The following is a 16730-nucleotide window of genomic DNA, read 5'->3' as shown; positions in this document are numbered from 1 at the left end:
AGCTCCCAAAGAGTAAGTGTCACCTGTCACAAGCCACCACCTCACCTCAGATAGCAACATGACTTGTGGAAATGCTTCCACTGAAGATCTTAACAACCAATCAGGTTTGTATGGAAGTAAGTAGTTATTGAGATAGTCTAGTCTTAAGCCACTCAGGGCTCTAAAGGTCATGAACATGTTGAATTGGATCTGGAAATAGATTAGGAGCCAGGGAAGTTGATGTAAGATCAGTGAGAGTCTTGCTCACACTCAGGATGAATGAAGCTGTCAATTAAATTTCTATCAGCTTCTAATGTTTTCAGTCATAGATTCAATTGACCAGATTTCCATAATCAATGTGTGATTTTTTAAAAAACCAGCATTTTAGTGCCTATTTTCCCTAATACAGTATACATATTCATGCATGCAAATTTGCCTTATTGATAGATTTTGTAAGAAATTTCCCCATATAAGTCCATTTTAATGGACACTTTCCTCTAATACCTGAATTTCTATACACATGTTTGGGTTGGAGAACTACATCCCAAAAAATCGGAGAAGAGTGAATTTTGAAGGATAGTTCCGCTTCGGTTTGTGTCTTGTTTCAGGAACTGCAAATTAGATTTCATTAAAATGTGAACTAAACTGAATTGCTCCCCTATCCCTCACTCATACCCCTTTGATTTTCAATTGTTCTTCACTCTTTCCTCCTAGGATCACTTGTGTGTGTGTTTTCAACTTTGCATGACTAGATCCTTTGCGTTGTAGGTTTGGATTAATATGTTCTAGCTTAGATTGACATTGTGGCTTTAGAATGCCTCACAGCAGTTTCATAGTTGTGTAGTTTGCTATACTGGAACAGCATGATTGTGACAACCATCAGATAGAATCATAGAGTTGGAAGAGACCACAAGGGCCATCGAGTCCAACCCCCTGCCAAGCAGGAAACAATGACAACATTCAGATGATTAGACATGAAACTCTGCAACAGCCAAGCAAGGGAAACAATTCATCTTGAATATGGAGAGCTTTTAGTGCTATAAATGAGCAGCCGCACCAGTTCCTGGCTGTGAATGCACACAGGTATGCTGTGCATTAAATAGGCATTAATATGCAGCAAAAGCATCAGGGTAGGAAAGTATTGAGACTCTCACTATCACACTACTGGTACTTGAGATCATTGTGATTCCAAGTCAGGCAAGGACTCGTGTCTCAAGCTAATAATGCTAGTGGCACCCCAATGATGTTGCAATTAATGTGAAACAATTGGGTTTATATAGTGCCTTGATGATGAGATGATGAATCATCAAAAGAGCCTCTTGAAACAACAACAAACAACAAAAAACTATCAGGAAGACAGCATGCCAAGTGACGGTAGCTGTTGTGTGCGAATAAACAAAATTATTCCCCTTTGCTGGCTGAGACAGAAACGGTAACTTGATGTGACAGAAGAGTGGAGCTTTTCAGAGAATGATGACATGGTCACAATGATGAGTAAAGAAACCTTGACAGCAGCATCTTGTATGGGTTACAAAAAGTTAAGGAGTAGCAGAGGGCAGGATGAAGGGATTCAGAGAAGACAAGATGGGCAACAGCCAACATAAAAGATAAAATAGGACTGCCAAACACCCGGATTTTCCCGGACATTTCAAAGGCGGAATTGATGTTTCAGGGGATCTCAGGCAAGTCAGCTAAAACAGTTCAACAACCTGAGGTTTTTAAAAGTCAGACCAATAATAAATTCAATCAGCAACAACACAAAATTCTGTTTTTGTTGTATTGAGGACTTTCCATGTTTGCACAAGCTCCAAGATGCTGTGAAATTAACAGACATATTATTTTGGCAAAATTGATATGCCCTGAAGCCAATGGTTCTTTGGTGACAGAAGGCGGTGTCTGAGTCACCTCAACTGACACATTAGGAACACACAATAATCTGAAAGCACAAGTTGAGATTCATTTCAGATTCTGGTTTGTTCCGAATGTGGAAATAATATGTTCTGGGTCCAGAACAAATTCATGCAGGAGGACTTACTTTGCTGCACACTCAGAAAGGAGGAGGGAAGGGGCAACATGGGCAGGCACAAAACTCATGCATATCTTTGCCTAACAAGCTTTATTTACCAGCCAACTGTTTTCATGCTTTCTAGCCAAAGAACAGCATAATGCTTGCAGTGTGTCTCAGCAAAAACAAGGAAACAGGCCAATAGCCAAAAAGGGTGCAAAACGCCTTTTTATGTGTTGTATTAAGAATAGCCAGCACCTCAGTGCTATAAAAATAAGCAGACTTCACATTCTTTTGAGATGATTAAACAAGCAAAGAGATCTGAACAAACCAGCACATAGCCCCCCAAAAGAAATGTTTTCACAGCGGGAGGAAAAATCACAAAGACATCCAGTGAAATAATAACTGATTTGTACAGAACATTGCTCCAGCTTTGATTTAAAAATAAAACTGACAGTCTTGGGGTCATTTAGTATTTCAGGTAAGAACTTTGAAACCTTCAGTGAGACTACTGGAAGTTCCTTTCCACTACAGAATTGCCATCAGATTAATAGCTAGTGATAACCATGAGTGATATCTCTTTCTCCTTACAAGCAGATACGAATATAGTTACGAGAGCCTCACAGTGGATTTGCCATAAATCTAATTATTGCTGTGTAGAAATGCAAATGAGAATTAAAATTCAAGAAAATGCAAGGTGTGTTGATTTCTAATGTTAAGTTAATGCATTTTAACCACAATGGACACATGGCTTGTTTGTTAAACAGATAACTTAATTGCTCTAAACTTCTATACACACTGAAGGATATCGATAGGGACCAGTTCATAAATTCAACCGTCTGTGTAGGAAGTTGCAAGAGACACCATTTTATGGAGGCTGCTCTATGTGGTGAGCCATTGTCAGCAGCCAGGTGGTTCCCTGGGCAGTTGTTTTTCAAGTAGCCTGTGACTAGAATTATGTCTGTGCCGATCCCTAAAATGCCCCTCTACCCTTTACCAAGTAGGCTGCAGAGGGCTGAAGTTGCGGTAGGGCATAGAAATCAGGTTTTCCACTTTGGTACTCATCATGAATTGTCCTTTCTCTAAGGGAACTGCTTACTTCATTAAATGGAATACTGTAGTACGTGGTTATCCCGTGGCATGAGGTTAAGTTAGGCCTGTCAAGTTAAGCAGTCCACCAGCTATGTTTGGTGACTCCTCGAGGCAAAGGAAGGGAAATTTGGTGGGGTAGCAAAGGACAAATTTCCTGGGTAGAAAGACACGTTCCAGGGCAGGGCAGGGCAGGGCAGGGCTTGCTTGCTTATTTATTTATTTAATCCATACAATTTATATACCACTTAACTGTAAAAAACCCACATCAAACCTCAAAGCAGTTATAATAAAATAAAATATAGCTGTGGCCTCTTAGGAAATATCCAGCATCCACAATTTGCATTTATGCCCACAATAACTGGAAGATGTTCAACAGCATCCCAAAGGACATGTCCTCTTGAACATTCAAAATGGAATTTGTCTTATTTGATTTTTCTGGTAATTTTAATGAATTATCTTCCAAATCTGCTTCCTTGTGTGCAATTATTTAGAATGGCGCCAGCATCCTCAGACAGTGAACATGCTTCATATTTCTCAATATTAATCAGTATTCCCTTGGATGTCTTGAAATCAACAAGGAAGGAATAATTTGTAGTTGTATTAATGCAAACATATGGTATCTTCTGAATATAAAAAAAATATCCCTAGTCTCCCAGGTGAACTCAAGGAAGACTGAATGTTCAGGATTTCACCACAACAGCTGGTGGGTGGTGGGTGGGGAGTATCAGCATCTGAAGTATGTGCTTGATTTGCTCACAGTGAAATATCTCTCCTTGCCAGTGTTGACGAGATGCCCATAAAAAGGGGAGAAAAGCAGAGTGGGTTGGCTTCTGCTTTGCACAAAATCAGATTGCTTTGACGCATCACAAGGTTAGTTCCCAATTTGTCCAGTGCAGAGATAATGAAATTCACACAGCATCCAATACTCATTCTGTTCAGTTCCATGGTATATACTGTTGTAAGTTGGGGGTTTTTTGGTTGTTTTGGTGGGGGAAAGGTCGGTCCAACTGGTGCCTGAGGCCCCTCTTATTCATCTTTTATCCCCAATTATTTTTATTAATTTTCCAAATTACTGTATTGCATATCAAACCAAATTAATTTAATACAATTTCTTAAAATCAGGTTTCCTGCTCCTGTTCCAAACATATGATCATCGTCATTTCCTCAGATTGCCACATCATTTCTTATTTAGAGTCCCGTTGACATCCTTTACTTGCCGTTAAACATTCTTCCAGCTGGACGCTTTTTTCACCTTACAAACAACACCTCCGTTACACGAGGCCCCTCTAAATCTTGGAGTCATGTACCCAAGTAAGGATTAAAATCTAGTGGAGGACTCCATTGTTGAACCCGTCAGGCAAGTTTCTTTGTGAGATAATGGCCATAGATGCCACCTAAGCACTGACCTTGTGTTTAGGCAAAAAGGCTGTATGGTCAAAGGTTAAGTACCATAATCACAGGCTACTGTGTGGGCCTTTCACCACCACCTTCACCTGACTGAGACCTAGAATGACAATGGCAATGTGTATGTGAGAGAGAGCTGAGCTGGAAGCAGGCTGCAGGCAGAAGCTGAGAGGCAGGCCCATGCTTGATTAATGTGTGATTCCAATGCCTTTGGGGGCACTAATGTGATCTGCTCCATCTTAGGCTCAGGTTGTATATGTGTGTGAATAAAACTGCCACAGTCTCCACTTCCCCTCATTCCAATGAAACCTAACCCTGGAGAAGTGACTCGAACCCCTGGAATCTCTCACTACTCAGAGATTGGGGTGGCGTGTAACAAAACATTAATATGTTCTCTTGGGTAGCTCTTGTTAGTTGAATTTAGGACACTGATTTTGCACTGTGCAATGAGAAAATTTAAAACTCAACAAGATTTTAAATCACACTGATCCTGCCTGCTCCATCTCAGCTCTACCTCAGACCACCTGCTACAAGATTGTTTAGACTCCAGAAGTAGTGCCATCAGGACAGGACTTTAGGGCAGACATCCAAGGCACCACTCAGCTGAATGAGCAGGAAAGACCCCCAAGCACAACAGAGCTGGCTTGCCACATTTTGAAGTAAAGGAAGTCATACACATCTCAAAATTGAGACCCCCCCCCAGTAAGATCATGAAGTCAAGAGTCTAAAGTTACCTATCTGCACCACTAGGTTCACATACAAGTGAATCTCTAAGAAAAGAGATCCATTTTGTGGCTAGTTCTGTGCATACTCTCCGCCTGTGCACTTGGAGAATGAGTAGTCAGTATTTCCTTAGGTGCTAATATATTGCTATGGAGAAGGTGGTATCTTACTTGAAAATTACAATATAATCTTACAATATTAAAACATCTATTGAGGAGGAGCAGAAATACTTCTGCCTTTGGCACTTGATAATAATCGGCTCTAAACTTTAATTCCTACAAGAAAGAAAGAAAGAAAGAAAGAAAGAAAGAAAGAAAGAAAGAAAGAAAGAATTCAGAAGTGGTGCTATTAATATGATATTGTGCTTGTAAGAGACTAATTTCATTGCGTCCTGGAAGGAACTAGGCTTCATCATAGTAGATGACTCACAGATGCAGCAATATTTTTGAGACTAACGGTCTGAATAATGAAATGCATATATCAGGGTGCCGCATGTAAAACTACTGGAGCATATTTTGCTTAGTTCTCATCAAGATCAAGCTGGCACTGCAACCCAAACCCCAGTCAACCAAGAATGGGCCTTAATGGAACTGCAGAATTACCGCCACACCCGCAGGCCCATGCCAGCCAGGGGGGAAGGTGGGGGCAGGCTGTTACAGCTTGAACCGGTGCAGCAGTCAGGCCCGTAGTGGGTCTAGTGTGATCAAACTCTGATACCCAGTTAAAGTCTCTCAAAATCAAATTCCAACTCCACACAATAGCATGAGAAGACGGGAGTTGCATCTGGACAGTGAAGCATGTTCCTGATCTCAAGACAATCCGAAAGATGAAGGGAACAAAAGGGACATGCATAAAAATAACCCCCTGAGAATTGTTGTCCAAGGGTATTACTTGGCAAACATCTTATTCAAAACATGACAAACACACAAGTTCAAAGTGTGTTGAGAGTTCATATTACACAACCATCAGCTTCTGACATGTAGATCTTCTGAAGGTGACTACTGATTTTCTGCCTGACCGCAGAGAGATAAACACAGGGAAATGTTGCTTATTTTTGTTGATAGAGGAAATGCTGGTTCATATTTTCTTTCTTTCTAAGGAGATTGTAAAATACAATTGGCTGAGAAAAGGCACAAATATTACAACAAAATGTTACAGTAAAATTAGTGGAGGCTGGTCCATTGGGACAAATGGGGTTCTGCCCCACCAAGACTATTCTGCCCTCAACTAGCCCCTACCTCCTTGCCTGCCTCCTTCCTTACAGGTAGTTTTGTGCTGTGCAGAATTCAGCAGGGAGCAGCATAAGGCCAAAACTAAAATTAGTTGGCTCTCCCAAACATTGGCTCTTGCTCCATCTCCTATTGGTCGCCCTCACGTCAGCATTACCAGTCACACTGGTCCCTGGTCTCAGGTCTCAAAATGTAATGCTATAGCATGGCTTTTTAAGTCAGTGAGTGGAATTTAAGCACATGTTTTTGCTCTCATTTCATTTTGAATGTGCAACTATTCTGTGCATTCAGTGTAAGATTCAAATACTAGATCTCCCTTTCTCTTTGAAGAATGTTTACTTCTGTATCCGACAACTCTGAATCAAGATGTTGGAGGCATGTCATAATTTTAAACTGAGTCAAGACGGACCTTTTATTACTGCAGATAAAAACACAATTCAGTTAGCATATGATTCGAAAACCAAGCATTTATTTTCTCTTTTTTATAAGATATTTATTAAGATTTTCAAACTATTACAGAATAAAAAAGGGAAAAAAGAAAAATACAAAATAAAAATAATTAAACACAACTCAATCTTTCCATTACTTATTTTTCATTAGCTTGTTTCCCGGACCTCCTCACGCCTCCCTTTTTTGTATTCCAATTCAGTTTGTTGGTTCAGCAAATCCTTCCCCTTTTTGTTTATCCTAATCTTTAATCTTAAAATATTGTAACATTAAATCTTTACCTATTAGTAATCCATTTTTCATATTCCCTTATAGTATTGCAGCTAAAAACCACTTAATTTCTATCCAACATCATTCTAACATTCATGAATTTTACAATATTTCTGTAAATAGTCTTTAAATTTCTTCCAATCTTCTTCCACCGACTCTTCTCCCTGGTCTCGGATTCTGCCAGTCATTTCCACCAGTTCCAAAAAACCAAGCATTTATTTTCATTTAGCATACAGAGATAAGGGTAAAATAAGCAAATTATCCATTCAAGTGCTAAAATTTTATGGAAGTTCACTGCTTTAGTAAACCAAGAGTTCAACACTATAGATATCAGGCTTTTCCACGTACACTGGCTCAAACTCTCACCTTTTACCTCATTTATTAAAACAAAAACAAAGGAAACCTCTGTAAGTGCTTCCAGGTGCTATGTTGGAAGTAAAGGCTGGATATAAATTTAACAAGTAAAAAATACTTGTTTCATATATGTCCCTGTCCCAAAGTAGAATCAAGGAATTGTAGAGTTGGAAGGGACCCTGAGAATCATCTGGCCCAAACCTCTGCAATGCAGCAACATGTCCTGTGTGGGAATTAAACCCACAACCTAGGTGTTATCAGCACCACACTGAGCTATAGAAGAAGAAGAAGAAGAAGAGGAGGAGGAGGAGGAGGAGGAGGTGGTGGTTTAGTGGTAAAAAAACAGGTATTGCAGTGTGAAAGGGTCTTTAGAAATTAGAATAGAAGTGCTACCATTATAATCAATAAAACTAGCACAGTAAACCCCCCATGTGAACACATCCCTAGTCTTCTTAGCAGTGCTTTTTTCCGGGGGGGGGGGATGCAGGGGGACACATACCCCTAAACATTTTGTGAATCTAAGTTTGGCCTCATTGAGGGGCAGTATTTCAATACTAGTAGGAAAATAAGAGTACCACTAAACATTTTTTTAAAGAAGAAAAAAGCACTGCTTCTTGGATATTCTGTGCAAACTGGAAATGATACCACTGCTTGAGCAGAGGGCCCTCTGCTGGTCTTTGGGCACCGTCAAATGCCCAACACTGCCGCCCTCTGGAGCTGAAGCTGGCTTGCACATGATTAGCACACTGCAGGTAGAATAAAAGTCTGAACATTGGATGCACTTACTATTCACCTAGAACACTGAACTTCAGCTGGTGCTTTAGGACCAGCTACTGGGTCACAGCACTATGACTATACAAACTGAGCTGTAAAAATAAGAAGTGGGTCCTCAAAATAATGTTTGAAACTAAAGATGGTTCATAGGTCTGAGAAGACTGAAGTAGTAGCGGACACCAAGGCTGGGATGGTGACTCTCACCTGACCGCTTGTCACCTGCTGGTGATTTGTCTTGTGCTGACTTTGCCGTGGCTCTCCATCTCTCCATTCTGGAATGCAGCAGACAACACAGACTGGAGGCCAGATCACCATCTCTGTCCCACCTGCCACCCACTAATGGATACTAGGCAGGGGAGGAGGAAGGGGGTGGTGTGGGCGGACTGCCCCGAGTGTCATCATTGAGGGGGGTGACATTTGGTGTGCCGCCCACCCACGACTCCCAAGCCTACCCCAAGCCGTTGGGGACGCGGAGAAGCTGCGCCACCTTGCCAGCAGCCTTCCCCCCTTCCTCTTTTGTTTTGACAGCTCAGGGGAGGCTTGGGAGTTGCAGGCGGGTGGTGTGCCATTGCCCCTCGCTCCCCGGCTGCTTCCTGTGGGGGGGGGACCTACCCCGAGCTGTCAAAAGGAAGAGGGAAAGGAGGAAGGCTCCTGGCAAAGCGGCGTGGCTCCCTCTCCCCGCCCCCCGCCCAGGAAGCGGCCTGCCATGGGCTCGCTCCACCCCCATGAGTGGTTCGCTCCGCTCCCCTGGGATGCTAGCTGTGGGCGGCGCCCCCCTGGGATGCTCGCCCCCACCCCCATGGCCCCGCCGCTCCGGGCGCACAGCATGTGCGCTGTTCCGGGTGCCAGAGCAGCAAGCTCCACCTCTGATACTAGGATCTCTTTGTGCCTTTTCTATACAGTGGTACCTTGGGTTACAGACGCTTCAGGTTACAGACTCCGCTAACCCAGAAATATTATCTCAGGTTAAGAACTTTGTTTCAGGCAAAGGCAGCAGGAGGCCCCATTAGTTAAAGTGGTGCTTCAGGTTAAGAACAGTTTCAGGTTAAGAACGGACCTCCGGAACGAATTAAGTTCTTAACCCGAGGTATCACTGTACTTAAAGAAAATCTTGAGGAGAATGCATTGCCAGTTTTGACTCCTGAGTGTTCTTTTCCTTCCTGAAATAGAATTTGAAGCCATCTTCATGGCTTAATCCAACTGCCTCCACTAGTCTAATTAGGAACTATCTAGTCGTGAAGAGAGAGAGACAGAAGAGCTGCCCATCATCTAGCTCCTAGCATTCCAACTGAGGTGCGCTTCTCCCTTTCAGCTGCCACCACAGAGCTAATTTGTGGTTAGAAGTAAATCCTGGGAGACTAGGGTTCAAATCCCCACTAAGTCATAAATGGGTGCCCCCTAGCCAGTCACTATTACTCAGCATAACCTACCTCACAGGATTATTGTGAGGATAAAATGGAGAGGGGGAAAACATGCACATCACCTTGAACTCCCTGAGGGAAAAGTGGGAGATATATATATATATATATATATATATATATATATATATATATATATATATATATACACACACTGAGGGGACAATAGATGTAGTTTTCAAAACATTTTTCCTTGTTGTTTATCTATGCTATCTTATTATATAGTTATCTAGATTGAGACTTAATAATTGTAAATTGTTTTGTGAGTCCACTTGAAAAGTGGTATGTAAATATACAAAATAAATAAAAGTTTACTTATCTTTTCCCTTTGGGAAAAGCAGTTTTTTTGTCCTGGATATGGGTAGATTTGTCTTCCCCCACACACTGGCTCTACTTGTATACAGCTGCTCAATTGCATTACATTAAGATAATCTGTGCAATTGACCAAATAATTAGGAGACCAAGCAATCCCCAAAGCAGCCCTTGTGTTTCTTCCAGTAATGTTAGATGGGGCAGAAGAGCCACAATCATGTGGTAATCTGTAGCTCTGGTTGTCAAATAACAAGATATATGAACATGGAAAGCTATTTTACACTGAGTTGGCCTCTTGGTTCATTTAGCTTGGGATAGTGGAGAATATTCACCAACAAAAGAGTATTTCAACTTCTTATGTGCATGCAGTCCACCTTTGGTGCTTGAGCTTACTAGACAAGAAGCATGGCACAAAAACTTGGGGGGGATGGACCTGTCAGGAAACCCTGTATTGATTATTCCTCAGCTAGTGCATATAATAATAATAATAATAATAATAATAATAATAATAATAATAATAATAATAATAATATAAAATAATTAATTAATTAATAATAATTTATTATTTATACCCCGCCCATCCGGCTGGGTTTCCCCAGCCACTCTGGGCAGCTTCCAACTGAATAGTAAAAACAGTACAGCATCAGACATTAAAAACTTCCCTAAAGAAAGCTGCCTTCAGTTGTCTTTTAAAAGTAAAATAGTTGTTTATTGCTTTGACATCTGCTGGGAGGGCGTTCCACAGGGAGGGTGCCACTACCTAGAAGGCCCTCTGCCTGGTTCCCTGTAACTTCGAGTCTGGCAGTGAGGGAACCAACAGAAGGCCCTCGGAGGAGGACCTCAGTGTCCAGGCTGAGTGATGGGGGTGGAGACACCAGGGTTTGAGTTTGGATTCCTGGCAAGAGCTTTGGAAAGGTACTCTATATTGGCTTTATTTACATATCAAAGCAACCTGCACCTAGATGGATGGACTGCCAGAAGGTGCACTCTTCCACTGTCTCCTGAGCCAGATGGGTGCCAGCCAACCTAGATGGAGGGATTGCAGAGCATTCACATCCTATGAGGATTTGGCTTCCCCCTTAAGGGGGAAAGGTTCTCTAGGGAGTATGTGGAACATGTGAAGTAAAAATGGAATAAAATGTCCTGTGACCAGAAAGATATAAGAAGGCAACAGAACACATCTTTGGATAGCAATATTAAATCAACATAATTCAGTCCCTCTTATACTGGGATTTTTTGTTTGGTTTCGTTGCCTTCTGAACACGTTTTATTTAGTAGCTAAATGAGAAGTGGGGCTTTGTGCAACTTAAATAATTAAAATAAGACTCCAGATAAATTACTGTATTGATTTTTTCTTTGTCAGGAGTATCACTGTAAGAAATACACTTTCTAGACCAAACTTCATTATTTTACCTAATATTGCTTTAATAGGATTTTACTCCTGTGTTTATTTTGTTTATCCTACTTAGAATATCATTTATTTTACTGCCTTAACTATTAACTATCATTTATCCAAGCCTTAACTATAATGAAGTCAAGATCAGTACCATGTAACAGAACTTGAGTTGCATCAAGGCAAAGTACTTTATTGGCATTATTTACTCTCATCTTTTACACCAAATATGTATATTTTCAGGACCCACCCTATTTCTTTTGGTTTCCTGGTGCTGAAAGGCAGGAAATAAATTAAAACAAAACAAAACAACAACAGAGGGCTAGACCCAGGAGTGACCAATCCTCCATGGGGCAATTTTACAGGTGAGTATGGCCACTCACTTATAACTTGTCAAGCTCTAGGAAGAACTGCAAGCCCACTTTAAGTGCATTCCTAAGTGCCTTGCAATCTCAGCTTAAATTTAAAAGAATTCAAGCTAGGGTTCCAAAGATACTTCCTTTGCAATTCAAGCCCAAATCTTCTTAGGCTTGAATTCCAAAAGGAATTCTTGCTTTTAACCTTGGCTTTACCTGTTTTGTGCCTGATGTCATGTAATATCAGGTGATGGGGAGGTGGGGATGGTTTGGGCTAAACCATGTCCTGGGTTAAATGCCAAGGCCTATGAACAGATTTAAGGAGGAGCATCATGTGATGCAGTAGATAATTTACCTTACATTCCAAACTTCATATTATTATGAGTTTGTGGGTGCCAGAGTGACACACATAATTCCTGGATTTAGTAAGTGTTAGAATTTAATCAATGCTTGGAAAATTAAACTGGAAGTCAGATATATGTATCTTAATAACTGGACTCAATTTTCTGTGTTCAGGAGATGCCTGAGAGGAGGGCCGGCCATCCCATTAACAGAGAACAAAGACAGGGGAATGGGCCACCAGACTCTGTGCCAGCTGGCAAATGGGTGGAGCCCATCCCTGAGCTCTGAGATAGCAGAACTAAAACAGAATGGAGAGTTTAGGATTGCAGTTGGGGATGATATGGGCTGGAGGAAAATAGTTGCAGTCTGTAAAATGCAGCAAGCTGGAGAGAGGCTGAGCCATGGCTGGTGACTTTTTAAACCCAATGCTGCTATGATGGAAGAAGCAAGAACCTCTTTGGGTGTCAATGCTGTGAGACCCTCCATCATAGGTTCATGTTGTATATATGTGTAAATAAGCCATATATCAGAAAGACACCACAGTCTCCGCTGTGCCTCATTTCCAAAGCACGATCACCTGAGACATGACTGCTGGTAAAGGTTTTATTATCTGGAAAACTTGCAGCCACATTTTCAAGTTAGATAGCAGCAGGAGACTTTCTCCTGCCACTCCCCCGCATCCCCTGCCAAAGTATTAAGTCTCATACATTTTAAGAGCTGCATGAGGCCAGAACTGAATGACTGTATCCAAATTGCATTTTCACTGCTAGAGCCTGCTAAAAGGAGGAGAGAGTATTAGCAGATTTTCTGCTGTCTTTTAAATGGCAGAAATGCAGTGAAACTAGGGGTAGAGCCCATATCAGTTGTTGTTCAGTGTTGTACAAAAACGGAAGTAATAGGAAAGGGCACAGCGAGAAGAAGGAAGTTAAAGTAGTATGGTTTGTGTTTCTCATTTTTCCAATCTTATACAATTTGCCCCATTTCTGTATCAATTTGCACACATTTCTTTTGAAAACTCCACATGAAAGTTGGCTTGCATTTTTGTGTGAATTTCCCTAATGGTACACAGTTTCGTCATGCATTTTTTTTTTTTTTTTTTTTGGAGTGGGGAGGCAACCATTGCCCCTAATATGCTGCAGGGTTGTATGTTATGCACACTAAACTCTCATTTCTGTGTTTGTTCTGGGATGAGGAAGTAGTGGCCCTATAGATGTTGTTAGGCACCATCTTTGACCATTGGTTATTCTGGCTGGGATTAATGGGAGTTGGAGTCCAACAACATCTAGGAGGCCACAGGTTCCCTATCTCTGTGCTAATGGAACCTAATTGCTTGTAGCACTGTGACACAGTGAACATGAGCTAGATAAGTGTGTGGCAAATTCCAGGTACCCACCAGGGCTGTCTACAGTCATTTCTGAAGTGTAGTTATACCCACCCCAAATCTCCAGAGGCCTTAAGAAAAGGGGGGGGGGGAGCCTCATGCACTGTGTACAGAGGAGATAGCCTGTAGTTTTGGAATGAAAGTTTTTAAAAAAGTTCCCTTATGTGTGTTGAAATCTGTACATTCCTACTAAGGATGTCTTGGAATCAGAGCCCTTAAGTCTAATTGATTTCAGTGGGAGTAACTATAGAGGACTGCAGTATAAAAGACAGAAATAGTTTGCCTACTTACTTATGGATAGGAAAGACACACATTGTCTTTCAAACAACCAAATAAATGAAAAGGGAGGTCTATTAATAGTAAATATATGTATCATTTCGATAAAGTAAAATGAAATAGTTATTTGCAGAGACTTATTTCCAACTAGGTGGTTAAATAAATCCACGGATAAGCAAACAAAAGGAAGCAGAAAGTAATTGGAAAGCCACACCACTGTTTGCAATAAATGGTCACTTGTGTTAACGTTTATAGTCAGTTTGTCTTCCTGAGGGCAAAAATCCTGGTGCTGTGTCCTTCATTAATATTAATGAAACCTTTAATTAAAAAAAAACCCCACACAAATTCTCAGTGGTGGGATAAAAATTACTGCAGAATTGTGTTGTATGACTAATGGTATGGTCAGAAAACTCACTGGTTTGGTGAGCGGGGGAAGGTGTTATTGAGGAAGCATTAGGAGAAGGTTCAGAGAAGATCGGTCATTTAAGTTGGAGAACAGAAGTGTGACTTTTCATTGGAAACAGCCGCGTGGGAAACTGTATGAAGGGCAAAGCTACCAAGCACCAGGAACCAGGAGGTCTGGGCCACCATGTCAAGTTTGATCCCCAAGTAAGACAGTTTAGGGGGCGGGCCCTCGGTCTTTCTGCTCACCAGCAGGACTGCTGCTAATGATTCCAGCAAATTCCCCTAAAATAATTCATTTTTGTATCTTATGTGACTACAGAACTGCACCGCAAAATTTGTTGAAGCATGAATTTTGAAGGATGGCTGTGTTTTGGTTCACATACGCTTTTGCAAAGTGTGAATTAGGTATGCTCACCTTTAAATGCAAATGGAATCCAGTTTTTTCCCATCCCAGCCATAAGCTTTTCCTTACTATTTTGGCCACCTGGAGTCCGTTTTTGCTCCTGTTAAAACCAAATGTTCACGTCCTATGCCAAGGTCAAGATCTGTTAAATATGTCTCTGTTGCCTCAGGCCTATCTCTCCCTGCACATTTAAAACACACAACTGCACCCTTGCATGTTAATTCCTGTGTGTGAATCAAAATATGTGCAAATGTAATGGGAACACAGGGACAACTACCTGGAACTTCTTAAAACTGTGAGATTCCAAAGGTCAAAGCTTGAATTGTTTTCTGAATTTCATATATTTTATTTTTGTCTGATTAAGTACAGTCATTAATCTTGGTGTCTTACTATTGATTTTTTTTTGGCTGCAAAGGTGACTTGCAAGGTTTCCCTGACTTATTTCCCCACATTGAGATCTACTATAAGTGATGCTTAGTTAGGGTTTCTGGGCCTGAAATTATTGCTGCCAAATATAAGAAGCAATAACCTTTTCCCTGTTGCCATGGAAAGATGCCACACAAAAAAGAGATCTACATTTATCTCTTGGGTGGCATCTACACAAATATAAAAAACGCTGTGAAAATGCTTTTTAAAAAAAATGTTTTGAAAAATACATTGAATTTTGCATAGCTCATTTTCGCCATCTTGTGCCACATTTGTATATTGCACTTTACAACACATTTAAAACGTTTTATTTGCAGCTGTGTAGCTGAGTCCTTGCACTCTAGATTCTCTGTGATCTGTCATCTCCATACCTTTTCCCCATTGCTGAGAAATCAGCTGAGAGGAGGCAGTTTTACCAAATGGCCAGAAGGGAAAGAATTAAGCAATTCCCCTCCCACAATTCTTTCACATTGAAATGCAGCCTTCTAAGGCTATTTTTCAGGAACTCATCCAACTCCCCTCTCTCAAAACCCAAACCATCAGAAATGCAGAATTTCACATCACATTTAGTTTGGCACCGATTATCTTGGAAATGTAAAAACTTTCAAGAATACAGTGGTACCTCGGGTTAAGTACTTAATTCATTCTGGAAGTCAGTTCTTAACCTGAAACTGTTCTTAACCTGAAGCACCACTTTAGCTAATGGGGCCTCCTGCTGCTGCTGTGCCGCTGAAGCACGATTTCTGTTCTCATCCTGAAGCAAAGTTCTTAACCCGAGGTAATATTTCTGGGTTAGCGGAGTCTGTAACCTGAAGCGTCTGTAACATGAGGTCCACTGTATAAGAACACATTGCCTAAGCAACCACAGGGCATTATTAAGTCTGTCAGATGACTAGCGGTAATGCTTTTTTACACATAGAAACAACAAGTATGTCAGGAAAATGCTAATCATGGCAGGGCGGGGAGAATTTGTGTGTTGCTTTAACTGGAAAAGCCAGCGACTTGGCTGTGATACAAAATACATTTACCAGGGAGTAAGTCCTGTTGAATTCAGTAGGTCTTGCTTTTGAATAAACAGACTTAGTAGGACTACATCCATGTAATCTATTTGAAGTGCTCTACAGTTACCTTCCATAAACTAAAGCAAGTTGAAAATCTCACTTGCTAGCATGAAATCTTTCCGCTAAAATGATTATTGGAAGAACTCTGCTTCTATCCTGTTATCAAATGGACTAGAAAATGCTTCTACCGAAAGATTGCTTACTGTTTGGAACAGAAAAACATGGTTTCTTGAAATGTATGTTTTATCTCTCAGCCCAAAACCATAAAGCAAGATAACTGTGGGAGTGGAATGGTTGCATGATATATATTTCCCAGCCCCCCCCCCATAAAACATGGGTTAATACTCCTTATAGGTTTGCACAATGGATTATGAAGGGCAGAGTTTTCCATATGACTCCAATGAGGATTGCTACAATAATAATGGTTTTAATTATTCAGTCTATTTGGCCAGATGTCCAAATCCAGGCAACTTTTCTGTGTATTCTCTCTCTCTCTCCTCTTCCCCTGCCTTTATTGTTCTCTCACATCTATCACTTCTTCCCTATTCAAGGGTCTTAAATCACAAGATTACAACTGTGTGAAGTAGAAAGTGGGGTCATGGCTGCTGTCCCCATCTTCCCACTGCCCACACACTGAAGAGGGGAGGCTGCCTGTCACCCACAGCGCCCTCTGATGACTT

This window comes from Podarcis bocagei, assembly GCF_964188305.1.
Source record: "Podarcis bocagei genome assembly, chromosome: 6".
Lineage (NCBI taxonomy): Eukaryota > Metazoa > Chordata > Lepidosauria > Squamata > Lacertidae > Podarcis > Podarcis bocagei.
Note: the sequence above shows the minus strand (reverse complement) of the source record.